The sequence below is a fragment of the Pollicipes pollicipes genome, unplaced genomic scaffold (assembly GCF_011947565.3).
Source record: "Pollicipes pollicipes isolate AB1234 unplaced genomic scaffold, Ppol_2.1 Scaffold_5724;HRSCAF=6776_pilon_pilon_pilon, whole genome shotgun sequence".
In the NCBI taxonomy this organism is placed as follows: Eukaryota; Metazoa; Arthropoda; class Thecostraca; order Pollicipedomorpha; family Pollicipedidae; genus Pollicipes; species Pollicipes pollicipes.
In genome coordinates, this window is record NW_023596746.1 from 31,480,652 (window position 1) to 31,497,238 (window position 16,587).

Consider the following 16,587-nt stretch of genomic DNA (forward strand, 5'->3'; position numbering starts at 1 on the left):
AAGACGTTCAATTTGGTTGCTTTGTGTGTGTTAGAAAAATGCGTTCGTTCGGCTGGTTATGGTCGTTTCGGAGCAGAGGGGGAGGGGGGGGAGGGGCATGGCCGCGCAGTTTCTTCTCTGGATCCGCCACTGGCTCGTGCAGCTTAACAGATGGGGCCCCCGACAAGAGCGAAGCGGCCTCCAAGCAAATTAAAAGTATCAAAGACCCGATGTGGAGGGCCCCCGAACGACCGAGTGTGCCCGAGCAGGTATCCATTCAAATAGGAAGCATCCAAGACCCAATGTAGAGCGCCGCCAAACGATCGCGTGTGCCTGGGCAGATGATCAATATCCGCGATGTATCACAGGGGCTGTCACCAGTGTTGTGGACTATGTGGAGGTCTCTTTTGCTGGCAACGACCCCACAGTGACGTCACTGGGGGTCTGTCGCTGACAGTCACATAATATCAGCAACCAAGCAGCTATGTTGATTTCAAACCAGTGTCAAGTGGAGGGACCACGGGCAGGGTGCGTCGCGATGAGCATACCCAGAAATGCTATTTACCCACAGATCCTGAAGTCATTGTCGCCAGTGAGTGTGGAGCTTGGGTATGCTCCCATCGGAGATGTGGCGTCCGGGGCTAACGCTGCTGGGGAAGAAGAACTCGACAACTTTGTCCCCTGAAGAGCGTAAGTCACCACTACATGGGTCGCCGAACCTGCCACATCGCTCACAGAGGTCCATACTCGACGTGCTGCTGAAAAAAGCCTGTTGTGTGACCATGACCGCGCTGTGTTCACGGTCGGCGACGGTCGGCGGCCTGCGCGGCAGACCGGGCGGCCGTATCTGACCTTTCGGGCGGCGGTTGGACCAACCCGATTGAACTGTGCGCGCGATGTCCTGGAACTGCGCAACGCTTCACGTGTGTGCGGTCGTTCGCAAGCTCAAATGTGCGGACGCTGGCTACGATCAGCCGTGCACACCACCTGGGGACGCTGGGTGACGCACCACCTGGTGCAGGCTCAGCACCGTGTGTCCGGTGAGGTGTGACAGCGGGCGGTGGATGCATGCGACCAGACGGCACCAGAGTCAGGGTGTGGTCGCAGTCGACGGTTACGCGAGCGCCGGGCACCGGATAGCACGTGCTAGCGCAGGACCCCAAGACAGGTTTGTCGGACGGGTCGGGGGGAAGGGGGGGGGGGGGAGATGTCACGGACGACGGCAAGCGGTGAGACTGCCTGCTACGCCTGCCTCGTATGTACTGGGGCCGCCGCCGGTATCTCCGGCCCCTACAACCGCTTGTGACGGCGTTGCAGAGCAGCGACGGCGGCATTTAAGGAATAATGACACTTTTTGCAATTTTCATCTGTGGTTGGATCAGACGCGTCCGATTTAATTGATAATACCAGTTTTCTCGTAGAAAACTGGTAGCGAAGTCCTCGAAACTAAACCCTAACGTCCAGCATTGCAATGTTCGTAGGCCGCGCGGCGTTGGCCACGTGGCTTACGTCAGGTGACAGCCAACGGGCTGAGGGCCCTGTCTGCCATAATTGCCCTGTCATTGTGAGCTCTCACCAAGTTTGTGCTGCTCCTCAAACTCTCTTGAGCTCTCACCAAGTTCACCCTGTCTGCCATAAGCCTCATTTTCCATTGCCTCATTGTGAGCTCTCACCAAGATTTCATATCTCCAATTATTCTCAGAGGCCCCCGACCAACGCAAAGGCCCTCTGGCATTCGGGGTTTCGTCACTGTCCCTGTTCAGCAAATATTTCTCTGGCCAAATTGGGGCCCTTTACCAGCATACAATCCTGTGTTATATTGCGGGCCCTTGATCGACACAGAACTTCTCATCCTTTCAGAGGCTCCGGCCAATGCAAATCATGGGTCCCAGCCTCGTCCCTGCGTGAATAACGGGCCCCAGGGCCCAGATCGACACGGAGTCGACCGTTTGGTGTTGGTCTCCGGCCGTAATGGGGCCCGTATTGTCCCAGGAGTCCACATTATCCCTTGCCAACACAGGACCCAGTTGAGGCACTGTGAGCCCTGGCCAACCCGGGCCCTGCTGACTCAGGGGCCCTATGCAATTTGAATTGCTGGCCCCAGTCTTCTTTTTGTTTTGTAAATAGGTCCCCAGGTCCACATTGACACGGAGCCGACTATTCAGTACCAACTCTATTCGGCTCAGGGGTCCCCAAAAAAGGTGTAAAGGGCCCACTGATTGATATTGAAGGGTCCGGCACTGCCAGCCACACCCTTTAATGTGATGTCCGGCCAGTCCTTCGGGGCATCGAATCGGCCCTTCATTGCTCGTCCCTAGGGGCCCTTCGCACCCTGGGGGCTGAAGGGAGGAATTTGTTCCCTCTGTGCCCCCCCCCCCCCCCCCCCTCCTCTACCCGTGCCACTGCCCTGCCAGCGGCGTATATGTCTCTGAGCAAATGCAAGGAAATGAAGGGCAACGCGGAAGGCTCCTGACTGGTCAATCAGCCCACTAAGTGGACATGTATGGCCCTATCAGGAGCTTAGGGCTTTTGAACAGCGCCATGAGCGTTATATTTTCTCAATCGCCACCCTCAGAACCATCGCAAAACTATCTTTATCTGCTCATGGTCCTTTTCCCTTCGCTCGCGACTGTTCTCGCTCGCCTGGAGGCCCAAAGATGTCCAATTTTGTTGCGTTTCGTGTTGAAAAGCTGCATCTGTTCGGCTGGCAATGGGCGCCTTTGGAGCATGTGACCAGGGATCGCCACTGCGCTCACGTTACGTAGCTGTCACGCTGATCCCAGAATGTGCATATTTTAAGATGCAGATTCTCAGAGATATCCCGATGTCGATTACTGCATGTAGTCTGGGATATGCCAGCATCATGTTACCAGCTGTGCAAGCATCCCCCTAGGGATTATCTGAAAACAAAAGTCATGACGTGCAAATTTATTGCCTAATATGTGCCTGATATGTGGCGACGGGGTGCGGTTAGGAGGTGCATTAGCAACAGCACGCGGTGCAGTAGAGGAGATGCACTAGCAAGAGTCCATCATCGTCCAAGCGTAAGCAGCAAGAGGCATCCGTTCGTTGAGCGCGTACCACCTTCTCCCAAGTGCACACAAGCCAGTTCTACATAAGCTAAGAGCAGACGATCCGGAAGAGCCTTTCGCACAGAGCTGCAGCTGAGTGGGCAGTGAGCTGTCCGCCGGCGCGAGCGTCCTCACGTTCTCGACCGGACTAGCCCTCACTCTGGACCGCGACGGTCAGCAGCCTCTGCAGCACCATCCCCCACTACGCGCTGACCAGGCGCTCAGCAGCCGCCCAGCAGGCGCCTAGCGGCCGCCCAGCAGGCGCCCAGCGGCCGCCCAGTAGCTGCCCAGCGGCCGCTCAGCAGCTGCCCGGAATGCAGCGAGACCCCTTGGCGTAGAAGCGCGTGCCGTGCAGGCAGCGCTTCATGGTTGGCACGCCGTCCACGCAGTGGTAGTAGTAGTGGCACTTGGAGGACGCAAACTTGCCGTTCGGCTTCGGGCAGAACTGGGCCTCTGCGAACGCGACAGGTTCGCTGTGAGTGCGGTGGTCACGCAGAAAACGTGTACGTGGGGACTTCAGTTCATAGATATTGCATGAGCAAAGGTTGCCCACGCCATAACCCTGAATTAGGATAACCGTCACACATGCATGGACTAACTGATGACGTCAAAAGACGGGGCATATAAGCAAGCACATCAAGCTTCTAGGGTTTGACACCAAGTTATGAATCCTTATGCTTCATTCATGGACTGGTTTGCAATGGAAACATAGCAAAGCACCGCGATCACAACGTACCCAAGAAGCCATCATCGTCCTCGACAGTGCCGTGGTCCGGGTTCCTGTACAGAGGCGAGCTCTTCAGAGCAGGTGCAGACGACTTCACGCGCTCCGCCGACTCCCTGCCGTGGTGCTTCGAGCCGCTACCGTGGTGGTGCTTCGAGCCACTGCCATGGTGGTGCTTCGAGCCACTACCGTGGTGCTTCGAGTCGCTGCCATGATGCTTCGAATGAGAGCCGCTGCCATGGTGGTGCTTCGAGTCGCTGCCGTGGTGGTGCTTGGAGCAGGAGCCGGAATCAGAGTCGCTGCTGTGGTGGTGGTGAGATCCGCTTCCCGACTCCGAGCTAGAGCTGGATGAATCTGGCGTGGGCTTGTGTGTCGGCCTGGTAGGCCGGGTCGGCCGGGTCGGACGGGTCGGCTTGGTCGGCTTGGTCGGTTTCGTTGGTGCGCAGCCTGGGACATTACCAGGGTAGTCGCAGACCTCCAGAGCCGGGTTGAAGACGAGGCCTGTGGGACAGCTCACCGGGTAGGCCTTGCCGTTCTTGCATTGGTAGAATTTGTGGCAGTCTTTGGGATCAGGTACTCTGCGGCAAAAGAAACGCATGCTTGCCTTTCGAGGTGTTGAGCGGGACAGATCTTTGACATCGCTGACACATACCACTTTTGTTGTTGTTGACACACTTTCGTCCATTGTGTGTTTCGTACTCGTTCGCTCGTTCTTAGTGGATAAACGATGATATCAATAGTAATTGCGTATTAGGATATGCGCAATTCAGGCTGCAGTCATAAGACTCATCAAAGCACAACTAATGAGCAACAAGAATGATATCTATGGCAGTACAACAGTCCGAGGCAAAAACTACAGCCTATGGATGCGGTTAGCCCACAATGCAGTGATTCGGAAAGGCGCAATATTAACAAAGCTTCTGCATTGTGAACAGGTATTGTTACGTGCAAACGATGGTGGACAGCAGCGGCGATAGCAGAAGAATATGTACAAATGGAGCAGGTGCTGCGCGAAGCCATCTTAGAGACCTCCACCTCACACCACAAGTGCGCGCTCTTGTCACCGTTCACAAACACGTCATGTGTTCCGTGCTCACCATACTTGTTGCACTACATACAAATTGTTCGCAGTCGGCAATGTATGATGTCGATAGAAGCTATCACTCATCGGAAGATATTCATCGCAGGCTGCAGCTACGGCGACGATGCTTGTAACTCGAGCAACATTTCGGAGCTAAAAACTGCTGCACGTAGTCATGGTTGACTCGCAAACAATAGTCCATGCTCGTCAAGCGTCTAAAAACCTTCAGATCTGCAAACAGGTACTGCTGATACGCCCGGGGCTGTGGAGAGGAGCCGCGGCGACAGAGGAGTGCGTACTCTGCCATAGCTGCTGCGAGAGACGGCGTAGTGTCCTCCACCTCACACCACAGTGGAGCCCCGCAGACAGACCCGGAAAGCCAACTGCACAAGCCAGACGTCACCAAAAGATTCAGTCACTAACCTACTTCGATCGGCCATTGTCAGCATGCAGCATGTCTCGAGCGGGAGAGGCGGGTGCTGATCGGGCGGCGGATGCGTGAAAGGTATGTGCGGTGCTGTGTGCGGATTACACTACAAGGAAGGTGACTATACAATGTGTGCAGTGACAGCGGCGACACGTGACGATTGGTGTCTGCCGTGGGGGAAAAACAAGCTACCGAGCTGAGCGCGGCAGCCATGAGTGGTCGTGGTCCGGTGCGGTGCGTCGGGGAGGCGTGGGACGGGTGAGGGGCGGGATGGGGAGGGGGGTTACAGGTCGCAACAGCCGGCGGTCTCGGGCGCGTCGCACGCGTTCGTGCCCGTGTTGAAGTGCGTGCCGGCCGGACAGTACTCGATGCTGGCCTCGCCGTCCGAGCAGTGGAAGTAGGTGCCGCAGTTCAGCGGATTGGCGTAGGTACCGTCGCTCTTGGAGCAGGGGAACGTACACGGAGACGGTGGCGGCGGGGAAGTGGGCGCTGCCGTGGTGGTGGTGGTGGTGGGGGCGGTTGTCGTTTGCTTGGTAGTAGTAGCAGGTGTAGTAATTGCAGGGGTGGTGGTCGTTTTCTGGGTAGTGGTGGTAGAGGCTGTGGTCGTTTTTTGCGTGGTAGTGGCAGGGGTGGTGGTCGTTTTCGGGGTGGGAGTGGTGACTCGGGCGGTGGTGGTAGGTGGTGGCGGTTTGGCAGTAGTGTGGGCGCCGCAGTCCACATTGGCGGGCAGATCGCACACTTCCGTGTCGGGGTTAAAGACCAGGCCGGTCGGACAGCTTTTGTGGTAGGCCTTGCCGTCACGACACTGATAGAAGCCGCTGCAGTCGTCCTTGTCCGGCAGCCTACGAATGCACAGAGACACGCACAAAGGCGCGAAGTTAGGCTAGATGAGCCGACCTTCGGAGCGCCCGAAAACGTGGAGGATGACGCTGCACACGGTGGCTATCGGGACTTTCCCCGTTAGGATATTTGTGCCAGACACAATTTCGGAACGTTGTTGGCATTCATCGATGGTAAAAATGCAAGCGATGACAACACACCCAAGGTAAAGTCCTCCATTATCACGGCCCACGCTGGGAGGATTGGAAAGTACTTACCACTTCTCGCTTCAACTATGTAAAAATGTTGATTCAATATGCAATACAACGTTACGTGTCATGCTATAACTTTCATTTGATACATGAGGTTTATGAATACGCTACATCTCTCTTGGTAAACTACTTTTCCTTCTTTCTATCAGGTGACGTCAAAAGTAACGCGCGAGAGAAAACAATCGCTGAAAGCTATCCAAAACCATAGCGTTTCACTCGATAGTAGTTTATATACATGTGTATATATGTATATATATATATATATATGTGTATATATATAATGTACATGTATATAACCACACGTATACATATGTATATATTAACATATATACATGCATGCACATATGCATATCTGTATGCGTTTATACTTATATCCTTTTATCCTTTATCAATCTACTTTATCAAAATTTACGGGACTAAGAAGGATTTTCTGCTTGCTAGCGCAGTCTTAACACACTACAGTAAACTGATAATAAACGGCAATTCACAATGGTCAGACAATTCATTGTAAAACCTCTCGCATTTCCCCAGTAGGGTGGAACAGCATGAATATACAGTTGTAAGCAGACTCTGTCGCCGACTGCCTTGCTGAACTGGGCAGCCAAGGTCAACAGGACATCAACCATTTAATAACCACCGTGGCTGCCTCCTGATGTCATATGACGAGCTCGTTTGGTGGAATCATTTTGCCTCCTGAATGCTTAAAGTAAGAAAGCTACAGACATGCTTACAAGGTCGGTAGGATTTTATGTAGGTTCATTCACACAAGTATTTGAGGTTTTGGATTGCGACCTTCGGGTCAACTAAGGCCAAACAAAATCGAGGTACAAATCAGTGTCAGAAGTGCCTCAGACCTCCTCACGCAACAAGCCACAACCTTCGTACCGTCTCCAAACGATACCACGCTTGGAGCTTTTCAGTCAGGGAGCTCTTCTGACCTTTATAAAATGAAAATGACTAATACGTTAACATAGCTGAATAATCATTTTCATATTTGCAGCTAAAATAAGCGCCAAGTACTGACCCAGGCAAGTTCTTTATACTTAAAGGGTTATCACGGTCATTTCCGTTCCGTGGCATCCTCTGATCGTCATAAAGCCAACGTTGGGAAGTTGTTCGTCTTTCTATCATAAAATGTGAAAGGAGTGTAAAAAATTACCCGGCAGAGGGAGTTTTCCAGTCAAAATACCTCTGTTTTGCTTGATCTGAGCCTCATGATTGAATCAAAGCGGATAGACGAAGCAGTCCTGCAATTTTGAACCGAATTATCGCCTTAAAAACATCTGAAAATTGTACGATTGAGTGTAACCTCCTGTCGCATTAACTTGAAAGCTGGCCTTAGGAGTGCCTTTGCCGGCAACCATGGCTTGACTTTGACCCGCTACATGTCACTTACGTTGCAAAAAAAATGATTGCTATTTTGATCACAAGCTCGGCTATACAGCAATCTGGCAGATAAGCGAAATCTTGTCCCGCTATACTGCATTATTGAAAAGGCATTATAAAAACGTAAGCCGCAAACGGACCCTCATCCGGTCGTGTGCTACGAACCTGGTTCCCCAAGCATGTGTTTTCATAAAATAAGGTGTGGAGCCTGAGCAAAGAACACTAACGAAACCTCCTCCTTAAGTCGGTAGCAAACAGGCTTCTTCCCAGGTTTTCACGCCCTTTTTTTCTCGCAGTTCGTGCGGAGCTGCAGACCGCGTTAAAAAAGGGGGGGGGGAGGTTCACTTACTAAATACCACTCCTAAGAAGCGGTCGAGGCCGAGCGGCCCGCGCTCTCTCACCTGCACACGCAGCTCTTGTTCGGGCAGACGATGTCGTCGTCGGGCACCGGCGTGGTGACCGGGTAATCGGGCGTGGGCTGCGGGTGGTCGCCGCAACCAGCGTGATCGGGCCAGTCGCACACCAGGAGCACTGGGTTGAACTCAAGGTTAGCGGGACAGTACTTCAGGTAAGAGTGCCCGTTCGAGCAGTGGTAGAACGAGTGACAGTCCTCCGGGTTGGGGAACAGCCCGTTGCTGGTGGGGCAGTCGAAGCCTGGATGTTTGGGAGTGGTGGCAGGTGTGCGGGTGGTGGTAGGTGGCGGCGGTTTGGCAGTAGTGGGGGCGCCGCAGTCCACATTGGCGGGCAGATCGCACACTTCCGTGGCGGGGTTGAAGACTAGGCCGGTCGGACAGCTTTTGTGGTACGCCTTGCCGTCCCGACACTGGTAGAAGCCGCTGCAGTCCTTCTTATCCGGAAGCCTTCGAATGCACACACACGCACAAAGGCGCGAAGTTAGGCTAAAGAAGCTGACCTCTGGAGCGCCTTAAAACGTAGCTGTCACCGCAGGAAAGAAACGGGGTAGACACAGGAAGACTGTATATATATATATATATATATATATATATGTATGTGTTCATATAGGTATATGCATATATATATATATATATATATATATATATATATATATATATATACATATATACATGTGTACTTTACTTTTCATGCGGCTGCATGTCATAGACGCTTATTGAATTTCATCGTGTCATTACATAGACTGTGGTCTACACTAATACCCGTCCAACATACAGCGACTGTGACCATGAAATGAACTCCAGCTGTAAACCGCAAGACTGTCTCAAATAGTAGCTGCACATCATGCAACCATTTTCTGGGACGTTACAGCTCATAAGTTCTGAAGATGCATTTCATCGTTCGACCCATTCCAGCTTTAAGATACTTTTCCATCCAAGGCAATTTACCAAACTTCAATCTAGGAAAAGGCAGTTATGGCTATGGAAGGCTTCTCATCTCTAAACTTACAGTCGTTTTTGGAACGACTTGACGGCAGAACAAAACTGCGGCAGGTGCCTGGATATGCCACGGATCCAGGATTTAAACAGCGTATGCACATGCATGGATACGCTGCCTGGCACATATACATCCCAGCCGGCGCAGCATCTTGGGTATAGGCAGAGTTACAAACACATTAGATGTAGGTGTGCCTTATACCTGCTTTTGGCAAAGCACGAACACACACTAGAGTTGCAATCCTCTTGTCACTGTTGGTACCAAGGCAGTGTGAAGGACAGGATGAGGCAGGACGGGGTCCCTGTCCCTACGTGCGGGGACAGAGTCGCGAAGATCGCTGCCAGCCGCGAGGTATACATCCCAACTATAAACACACTCACAAATACGTACACTAACACACGGACATCGCGATGCCTCTTGCTACTATGCCGAGCAAACAGGTCATAGGAGGGTATGCCTGAGCTAGTCGGCTGTCCCAGCTGATAAGCATGGTCCGCTTAAGGTATAGGCCGCCTGATGGCAAGATGCCGGGTGCGCACCGAGGGAGTATCCTCGCCTCAACGGCGTTGCAGAAAATGCGAAATTCGAAAGGCAATCTTGGTTCAAAGTTTGAAGGTGGGAAAACCCGTCTTAAATAGTTAATTGTGAAAATGGGCGCGGTATGAGCATCTACTTAAGGTAATCTCGGTTCGAAGATTTAAAGCGGGAAACACCCTTCTGAAAGTGAGTGTCCTTGACAAACACCCGTTAGTGAAACCCCAGGACCCGCTGCGTCTAACAGTAACACTGAGTAATGTGACTGCAGCACCGTAAAGACATAATAAGGATATCAGACTTGATTATTTTCAAGTCCAAATTGCGCTGTCAACACTCTGAAACTGCACAACGCTTCTTCACGGTGATCGCGACCACCGTAGTCATGACAACCGCCGTGACACCCCGTTGATGCAAATAAAAGAACGTCTGTGATTGGCACAGCGGGTGACAAGGGCTTGTTACCAAGAAGCGCATTAGTTGAAGTTTGAACCAGTGCGTCATCATGGACCATGTGATGTTCCTTTTCCCGAAGCCAAAGTGCGCCTCGAAAGATCCACTGCGGTAAACGCCACAGGGGAGAGATCAAAGCCACAGTATAACGTTTCGGTGAATTCGCGGGACAATGGCTTCATGCTCGCATATCTTTTGGTCTACACTGAGTGTTTTGAGCTTTCGTAGCATTTGTTACCCAAACATTTTGACAAATTTGTGTCTTGCAAACATTAGAGCGAACACCTTGGAAAAAGAAAAACAAATGGAAGTTATCACTTTCCTGAAATGACTATTTGCAATAGAAATTATGAGCTGTTCAGAGGGACTTCGACAAGACTGGTATGATTGATCAAATCGTAAGAGTATAATTCAACGATAAGCGAAATGAACAAAAAGTTGGCATGCTCTTAAGACAAAAGCAAACTTAACATTGCTGTTTGACGTGTCCTGATGCCTCAAGTAAACACCTTTCGCCTAAAGTTCACTCGTGCTCATTTCAGCCCAGTGACCTTGTTTGACCTTCATGAGGTAAAAGTGATAAAGACCCCATACATTTTTATTGGCGTCAATAGTCACGATAGGGAATATGTTCCCACAACCTAAAGATTGATCAGGGACATTTTATGTCAGTGATATCAGTTGACCTCCACGCAGTTAAAAATGAGATCGCTGTTAATATGCCTATGATCAGTAAGTTCTAAATGAGCGTCAAAACTGTGACATAAATCAAGTTCTCCAGCAATAACAATAGGTTGGAACATGGATAGCTTGGTTTGATATCAGTCTGACCTTTATACCTGGCCCAAAGTCAATGAACTTAAAAAAAACATTAGATTTAATTTTCTGATTGCCCAACAACTTATCTCAAAGATGCAAGATTTCCTCTAACTTATCGTAGTCAAATCAGAGTAACACTCCCTCTACGATTGCCCTCGCCGACAAACACGGCTTGGATTTAGCCTGCCATATGTTGGCGATGTTGCAAGGTACACCTGAAGCCTAATGCCTTGCGATCTGCTCTTCAATTGCCTATAGCTATACAAAGCTTGACCATCCGGAAGTTATTCTGAAAAATACCTTTTGGGGGTCGAATTAGCCTCCTCCAGCGTGTGTTCATATCCTGCAATGATGGCTCGGAAACGCAGTCTAGCACGTAAGTCTTAATATGATGAACGTCGGCTATTTACAACATAAAACTCACAACACAGGAGAAACGGGCCATTTTTTCCTGCTAGTCTCCTAGGCGTAGGGCTGCAGCACAGGAGCAGGCGCTAACCGTCGACCCCCTTCGACACTTAAAGAGCATCGTGTGCCGGGACCGGGGCCCTGATCCGACCTGACCTGACCTGAGACCTGCTCGGCGCCTGTCAGACGGAACAGCCGAAGCTCCCTGAGAGGCGCCCCAAACCCGCGGTCGAGGCCGAGCGGCCCGCGCTCATCTCACCTGCACACGCAGCTCTTGTTCGGGCAGACGATGTCGTCGTCGGGCACCGGCGTGGTGACCGGGTAGTCGGGCGTGGGCTGCGGGTGGTCGCCGCAACCAGCGTGATCGGGCCAGTCGCACACCAGGAGCACCGGGGTTGAACTCAAGGTTAGCGGGACAGTACTTCAGGTAAGGGTGCCCGTTCGAGCAGTGGTAGAACGAGTGACAGTCCTTCGGGTTGGGGAACAGCCCATTGCTGGTGGGGCAGTCGAAGCCTGGATGTTTGGGAGTGGTAGCGGGCGTGCGGGGTGTGGTGGGGGACACTGCGGGCGTAGTGGGTGTGGTCTTATTCGAGCAGCCGGCATGCTCTGGCCAATCGCAGACGAGGAGGACCGGGTTGAATTCGAGGGTTGGCCGGACAGTCCATTAGGTAGGGAATTCCGTTCGAACACTGGAAGAACGTATGGCAGTCCTTCGGGTTGGGGAACAGCCCGTCTGCGGTGGGGCAGTCGAAGTCCGGCCGTTTGGTTGTAGTGGTGGAGCGCGTGGTGGGTTCGGGCGGTTCTAGTGGTCGAGGCTGGGTACCGGCAGCCGGCCTGGTCTGGCCACTCGCACCGTTTCGTCTTGGCGTCGAAGTCGAGGTTAGCTGGACAGTCCTTCTTGTACGGGATTCCATTGGAACAATGGAAGAACGTATGACAGTCCTCCGGATTGGGGAAGAGCCCGTTTCCGGTGGGACAGTCGAAGTCCGGCCGTTTGGTTGTAGTGGTGGAGCGCGTAGTGGGTTCGGGAGGCTTCTTAGTGGTCGAGGCTGGGTACCGGCAGCCGGCCTGGTTTGGCCACTCGCACCGCTTTGTCCGCGCGTCAAAGTCGAGGTTAGCGGGACAGTTCTTCTGTACGAGATTCCATTGGAGCAGTGGAAGAAGGTGTGGCAGTCGGGCCGGATTGGGGAACAGTCCGTCGGTGGGACAATCAAACGGACTGGGCGTCGGCTCGGGACCACCTGGAACAGAGGTCAGCCGCAGTGAGTGCCCACCACGCCCGGGTCACTGGCCCATCGGCCGCCCACCGGCCTGACCCACCTGACCCCCCAGCTCCCAGCTCGAACTTTGACGGCTCTCTTACCACAGTCGTAGTTGCTGGGCAGATCCAGTTCTGGTGTTGGGGTTGAACACCAGGCCGGGTGGCGCAAGTCTCCAGGTAGGCCTTGCCATCCTGCAACAGCGGCGAACGTTCACAGCGATTCAGATCACACTCCTTCAGTGGTCCACCAGAGATCTGTCCACCTGTGCACAGCTGACGGCCTCGCTAATCACATCTCATCCAACGGAAGACACAAGGTCGGCGTCGGGGAGTGGTACTCCCCTTGTGTGACTCCGACCACTGACCAGGGCCAATGGGCCTGAGCTGGTCAGCGTTCCGCCCAGCGTCACTGATCAAAAACTCCTGTTCAAGTACAAAGGCCCTTAAAAACTCCTGTAGCGTGTTCTAGGGAGGGCCGGGTATCTCTGGTGCACCCAGTCGGATATACTGGATCAGGGATGTCGTTTTCTGGAAGCTTTTGCGCAAGGTCCAATTGTAAGTCCAGTATCGACCAGCTCTCCCTCAAAAAAGTGTCCAAAAGATCATGGTGACCGAGAGGTTCCAGGGTTTGTTTCGATATCAAGTTAATTCCAACTACAACCAGTCGCTACTCGCGTCACAGCATGGCCTCACTCGAATCAAAACGAAACGAAAGAAAATTATGATAGTTAAGTGATGTGCATCACAAGCTTTCGTGAAAGCATCCACAAGTTACAACTCACATCGATGTTCGCTAAGTGTCACTGTCACTAAGCTCGAGTACGGATATACTTAGCCGTTCTTGCTCACGTTTAAAAAAGAGGTATATTTTAGTGTGCTCTATCAAAGAGATGCATGCCAACTTGCAACACGACAAAATTATATGAGCTACCAAAAAATCCCAGAATTTTTGCCCCTGTCCGTCAAATTTTCAATCTTCAAATTGGAATATTGGAACTGTTTGGAATTCCAAAAGCTCGGAAACCAATCGGCACCTCTAGCAACAGCGAACTGTTTACCCAGCGAAGGCGGTCCTTCAAGGCAGGACATTGGTATAGAATTACCATTTTTAGTTTGAGGTCGAGGTAGTTTGGGTCTAGGAATTGTCGACCACCAGAAAGGACGTCCGCCGTTCACGAGCCCCTGACAGAAAGACATCTATCCCTGCCCCATTCCAAATATGGCCCGCCATCACCACGCTTCACTCAGGCCATGCCGACGTCGCGGCCACGCTCAGCGATCGGTCAGGCCTGTACACCCACCTTGCACAGGTAGAAGGTGGTGCAGTCGTCGCCGTTGGGCTTCAGGCAGCACTCGCAGTCGCACTCCATGCCGGGCTCAGGCGACACGTCGGGCGTGGGCGGGTTCGGTGTGCGCGCCCGGACGGCTCCCGCCTCTCCGGCCAATCACACACCTGCCGACCACCGCCGGCGGGCCAATCAGAGCGCGTACCGCCATGAGGGCGAAGCCCAGCGGGCGATGCCGCTGACGGCCAGCGGCGGCGGCGGAACGACGGCGGTGTGTGACGATGTCACAATGGGGAGTATACACACACACACACACACACACACACACACACACACACACACACACACACACACACACACACACACACACACACACACACACACACACACACACACACACACATATATATATATATATAATATATATATATATATATATATATATATATATATATATATATATATATATATATATATATATATAATGTTATATGGGAACTATGATTTGAACCGCTGACATATTATTGTAGTCTGTGATACCCTCGCTCATGGAACGTTCTTTGTCTTGTCAAAAAGCCCACACCACAAGATGACAAGCAACAAGTCTGTAGAGCATCAGTGGTGGGACCCCAACAGGCTTGGACCGACAACCAGGTGTGATGTATGCAAAGCGGACGAACAGACGTGGAAACAAATAATCACCAAATTTGATGGAGCATGGTCCACCGCCCTTTACAACCGTTTGATTTTCAACTTATGGTGCCACTAGTCATGCGTGGAACGGGTTGACTTTACAAATATTTGTGACGTTTTGCCGACTTTTCGAGACGTCCTACTCCTGCTTGGAGACGGCTATACGCTATACGGAGCTACACGCACCATGATCTTGGGGTTGAAGTGCAGGTCGGCGGCGGGCAGTCCTTGACATACGGATGGTCATGGTCGCAGTGCAGGAACTTGTGACAGTCGTAGGGGTGCGCGAAGAGGCCCTGGGGGCGGGGGCATGAGAAGCCACCCTCCGGTCGCTCGGGGGCCGCCTGTAGGCCTGTCGACAGCACAACAGGTCAGAGGCCGCTCAGAGACGCGCTGCTTTGGTGTTGAAGGCCGCCGATCCGTGAAGCGAGCGCCACGATACGCCGCCGACCCGGGATAAAACTGCGGATCTTCGTGAAGAACCGGCCACTCCACATCACTCCGTCCCACTTCATGACCCCTCCATTGCAAATCCTCGTGCATAGAGTGCATGGTGTGCTAGTCTGAATATCCAGGTCACTGCATTCTGCATTGGTGAGGGTCTGGGAAGTGAAGGTGTGATGATAGTGTTTAGATGAGGTACCTGAGTTCGACTCCCACCACAAACGGCATTTCCTAACCATGACTTTGAACGAAGTGAGGCGACGCCCATGGCCATAGCAACCACTTGCGTTGATTGTTAAACAATTGTAAATGACGGAAATGAGCCATGAATTGCCAGAGGCCTCGGAAGAAGCCTGCAAGGTAAGTCGACGGCGGCGTACCCCTCCCCCTCCCCCACCACACCCGACGGGCGCTAATCCGAGCTGTCAGGCAGCGATAGCGCTGCGACGCTCTGTGCCCCGGAGGCAAACACTCGAGAGACGGAGTGCCTCCGCTCTGACCTCCCCCGCACCCCGGATACGCGGGCGCCCGGCGCCGTCCGAGCGAGATACCGGGACGGGTGGGCGGCGGCCGGTGCCGGCGGCCACACAGCCTCGCCGAACGGGGTGCTAGACAGTCACTGGGCGGGGTGTTAGACAGGTTGACTGGGCGTGGCGCTAGACATCCTCGCTAGGCGGATTTTCAGATAGAGTGGAACTAGAACACGACCTTAGAGGAGGGGGGACGCAGATTTCAAGGTGTCTTGGTTTTCACAAAATGTTTCACTTTGCACAAGGAGCTTTCAAATACGACATTCCCAGCGTCAACGTTGCTCGGATTGTCTTCAAAGTACAGAACTTTGTCATTTTTGCCCAACTCTGGCCCCTTTAAACAGAATGTTCCACATTTGAAGATACTGAATCAAGCATCAAATATGACGAAAAAGTCACTAGTTGGTTCAGCTGGTTGGCACACTTTTAAATGTAAAAGACTGCACTAGACAACAGAATTTCTCCACTTAGTAAATTTGCTGCTCAATATGCCATTGTTTGATTACGTCAACGTACTTTGCACAACATTGCTTGAGATTCAATAGACCGCCGTTATATCTGGAAATTATGCTCGCGAACATTATGACAGCTCATAATTGTTCTTAACTCGATTTTATTGGCCCTAATCGGCGCATGGACAGTGGAGTGACCGCATGCATGAAATGACTTTATCTATGACGTCATGCATTCCAAGGTGACCTTAAAATACTCTACCACAATTACTCTCACGCATCTTTGCCGCCTTGAAGCTCAGGAACCGAAGGGCTTAAACTTTAAAAGGGCGTAGCCGTGAGCTGCATCGAAAGGTCTTCAATATGGCTGTTTAGTTCAAAACCTTACACATATGTAGAGCATATGTCCCCTTTAAGTGAGCATAGCCCGGTTGGCCGTACTCGGATCCTCTGGCTTCAGATGCTTACACCGAACGGTGTTCTAGATATCTCCGCCTATCGGGGTGTGAGCATCCGCATCGCAATGTCGGGGTGTTAG

The 16,587-nt window shown here is 52.2% G+C and overlaps 1 pseudogene; it reads right to left on the reverse strand.

Moving 5' to 3' along the window:
- Positions 1-2,918: 2,918 nt before the first annotated feature.
- LOC119103965 (chondroitin proteoglycan 2-like) lies at positions 2,919-12,138 on the reverse strand (annotated as a pseudogene).
- Positions 12,139-16,587: the final 4,449 nt, after the last annotated feature.